Below are 4505 nucleotides of genomic sequence, written 5' to 3' on the forward strand. Positions count from 1 at the left end.
CGTCATCGAGAAAGACACAGGTCATCGACAACCTGATAGGTCAGGGTGTGACGTTCAACAGCACAATCATGAACCGTATTCGTGTTGACAAATGTAGAAAAGGTATGAATGAGAATGGATATCCTCACAATGCAAGACACCTATTTGACGGGTTTCGATTATATCTTCGTCAGAAATACAGACGTAAGAGCAAATACATAGCATACATATATTACATGGGAGCTGATAAATCACCTGACGAATGTGTGTAGCGTAATCATATTTTGCTTCTTCGTCCCCACAGTATTCTTTTAATAATCCAATTTCCTTTTTTTTTCTTCTCCATCTCGTCTTCTTACACAGGACAGGTGCGCATCGCTCCTCCTTCGTTCATGGTACCCTGCTCGTCATCATGATTATGATAATGATGGTGGCTTACTACAACAACAACAGCAGCAGCAGCAACAACATCAACAGCAATAACAACAACAACAGCAACAACAACTACTACTGCTACTACTAATACTACTTTTACTGCTACTATTACAACTACTACTACTACTACTACTACTACTAGCACCACCACTACCACTACTACTACGAACAACAACAATAATAATACCAATACCAATAAACAATAACAATTATAAAAAAATAATAACAATGACAATAACAATAATGTTAATTACAATATAAAAAATAATACCAATGAATAATAAAAATAACAGTCCAAAGAACAATAACACATACTAACGACTGATAACTGTGGCTCTGGGTCGGGTGGATGAATGTTAAGGAATACCAGTTTGCGACGCATTTATTGATTTAAATTCCATTTGCAGAATGACCTCATGAAATGTTTACAAAAAACAACGAAATATCAAAATCAAAACAAAGAAACATTACAAGCTAGATATTCGACATGCGTGTTCACTTTCCATACAATAACAAACAATGAACACGGGCTGTGAAAATTTATAATCACATCTAACAGCTGAATATTTCACTCCCTGATATTTATGTCAGACTAAAGATTTTCAAAGCTTTTTGGGTGTTTTTGAGGAAAACTTCTATAAGTAGCCCACAAAAAGATGTTTTCTTGTGTACTTCTCAAAAAAAAAAAAAAAAAAAAAATCGGAAACTCGGAAAGCCTCTGTATAGATGACGTTGACACGGATATACACCTTTTCAAAATGAAATTTTTTTTTGTAACGCACACAAAAGCTTATGAATTTACTTCATCATGAAGTTCGCTTTATATTGCAGTTATTAACACATTACGATATGACGTGAATTTATAAACAAATTAATGAATTATAAATCCGTCATTGAGGATACTAAACGGCAGTATATCTTGCGAAAGTATTTTGGCGCGTTTTTCAAACTTCTTCCCGTGGATGGGTATAGTGGTAATGGCAACAACAGCAATAAAAATGAATATAGTGATCTTGCTCGTAATATTAATAATAGCAACTGCAACAGTAATGATGATAATAATAACGATAACAATAGATATGATGACGGGGACAAGTGCAAACAACAACAATGACGATAATGAAGATAATAATAATGATTATAATGATGATAAAGATAATAATGATGATGATAAATATAATAATAATAATAATAATAATAATAATAATAATGATAATAATGATAATAAAAACAATAATAATAATAAAAAAGAAATGATAGCACGAATGAAAATAATGATAGAAATGATAATAATAATGACATTGATAACAATAATGGTAAAACTGGTATTGGTAATTATGATAATAGTATTAATAAAGAAAAAAAATATAATGATAATGTAATAATAATAATACAATTTATAATATTGCTAATAGTAATAATGATGATAATGATATTTACACTGAATAGATTTATTTTAGGTCAATTAATGATTAACGATGAATTAATCAAGACACGGACGTACATATAATAGAGTTCCCCAACATAATTGTACTCAAAGAAAACAAATATATTATATTGTATTCACAGAAAACGTAGAAATTATAGGGGGGACCTCTTCCGGACTAACATTATTCCACCGTTAAAAATAGAAAAGAACAATGACATTGAAGGAATATCTATAAAGGAAAGCAATAGCAACTAAAATAGCAAATATTGTGTCCGTAGTAATAATACACACACATTATATATATATATATATATATATATATATATATATATATATATATATATATATATATATATATATATATATATATATAGATAGATAGATAGATATAGATATCTACATATTTATATATGTATATATATGTATACATATATACACACGCACACACACACACACACACACACACACACACACACACACACACACACACACACATATATATATATATATATATATATATATATATATATATATATGTATGTGACAGAGTGACTGCCCAAGGTTAAACTTCAGGTGGGATGTCAGATTTGGTCTACAAATCCTTAAGACCACGAGGAAGAAATCTGTACTGGCACTTTATTAAGTTTTATTGCTGTGCATAGTGATGACGTCATCGAGAAAGACACAGGTCATCGACAACCTGATAGGTCAGGGTGTGACGTTCAACAGCACAATCATGAACCGTATTCGTGTTGACAAATGTAGAAAAGGTATGAATGAGAATGGATATCCTCACAATGCAAGACACCTATTTGACGGGTTTCGATTATATCTTCGTCAGAAATACAGACGTAAGATCAAATACATAGCATACATATATTACATGGGAGCTGATAAATCACCTGACGAATGTGTGTAGCGTAATCATATTTTGCTTCTTCGTCCCCACAGTATTCTTTTAATAATCCAATTTCCTTTTTCTTTTTCTTCTCCATCTCGTCTTCTTACACAGGACAGGTGCGCATCGCTCCTCCTTCGTTCATGGTACCCTGCTCGTCATCACGATTATGATAATGATGGTGACTTACTACAACAACAACAGCAGCAGCAGCAACAGCAACAACATCAACAGCAATAACAACAACAACAGCAACAACAACTACTACTGCTACTACTACTACTACTTTTACTGCTACTATTACAACTACTACTACTACTACTACTACTAGCACCACCACTACCACTACTACTGCGAACAACAACAATAATAATACCAATACCAATAAACAATAACAATTATAATAACAATAATAACAGTGATAATAACAATAATGTTAATTACAATATAAAAAATAATACCAATGAATAATAAAAATAACAGTCCAAAGAACAATAACACATACTAACGACTGATACCTGTGGCTCTGGGGTCGGGTGGATGAATGTTAAGGAATACCAGTTTGCGACGCATTTATTGATTTAAATTCCATTTGCAGAATGACCACATGAAATGTTTACAAAAAACAACGAAATATCAAAACCAAAACAAAGAAACATTACAAGCTAGATATTCGACAAGCGTGTTCACTTTCCATACAATAACAAACAATGAACACGGGTTGTGAAAATTTATAATCACATCTAACAGCTGAATATTTCACTCCCTGATATTTATGTCAGACTAAAGATTTTCAAAGCTTTTTGGGTGTTTTTGAGGAAAACTTCTATAAGTAGCCCACAAAAAGATGTTTTCTTGTGTACTTCTCCACCAAAAAAACAAAAACAAAAATCGGAGACTCGGAAAGCCTCTGTATAGATGACGTTGACAGGGTTATACATCTTTTCAAAATTAAGATTTTTTTTTCTAACGTACACAAAAGCTTATGAATTTACTTCAACGTGAAGTTCGCTTTTTATTGCAGTTATTAACCCAATACGATATGACGTGAATTTATAAACAAATTAATGAATTATAAATCCGACATTGAGGATACTAAACGGCAGTATATCTTGCGAAAGTATTTTGGCGCGTTTTTCAAACTTCTTCCCGTGGATGGGTATAGTGGTAAGGGCAACAACAGCAATAAAAATGAATATAGTGATCTTGCTCGTAATATTAATAATAGCAACTGCAACAGTAATGATGATAATAATAACGATAACAATAGATATGATGACGGGGACAAGTGCAAACAACAACAATGACGATAATGAAGATAATAATAATGATTATAATGATGATAAAGATAATAATGATGATGATAAATATAATAATAATAATAATAATAATAATAATAATAATGATAATAATGATAATAAAAACAATAATAATAATAAAAAAGAAATGATAGCACGAATGAAAATAATGATAGAAATGATAATAATAATGACATTGATAACAATAATGGTAAAACTGGTATTGGTAATTATGATAATAGTATTAATAAAGAAAAAAAATATAATGATAATGTAATAATAATAATACAATTTATAATATTGCTAATAGTAATAATGATGATAATGATATTTACACTGAATAGATTTATTTTAGGTCAATTAATGATTAACGATGAATTAATCAAGACACGGACGTACATATAATAGAGTTCCCCAACATAATTGTACTCAAAGAAAACAAATATATTATATTGTATTCACAGAA

Source organism: Penaeus vannamei, chromosome 36 (assembly GCF_042767895.1).
Source record: "Penaeus vannamei isolate JL-2024 chromosome 36, ASM4276789v1, whole genome shotgun sequence".
In the NCBI taxonomy this organism is placed as follows: Eukaryota; Metazoa; Arthropoda; class Malacostraca; order Decapoda; family Penaeidae; genus Penaeus; species Penaeus vannamei.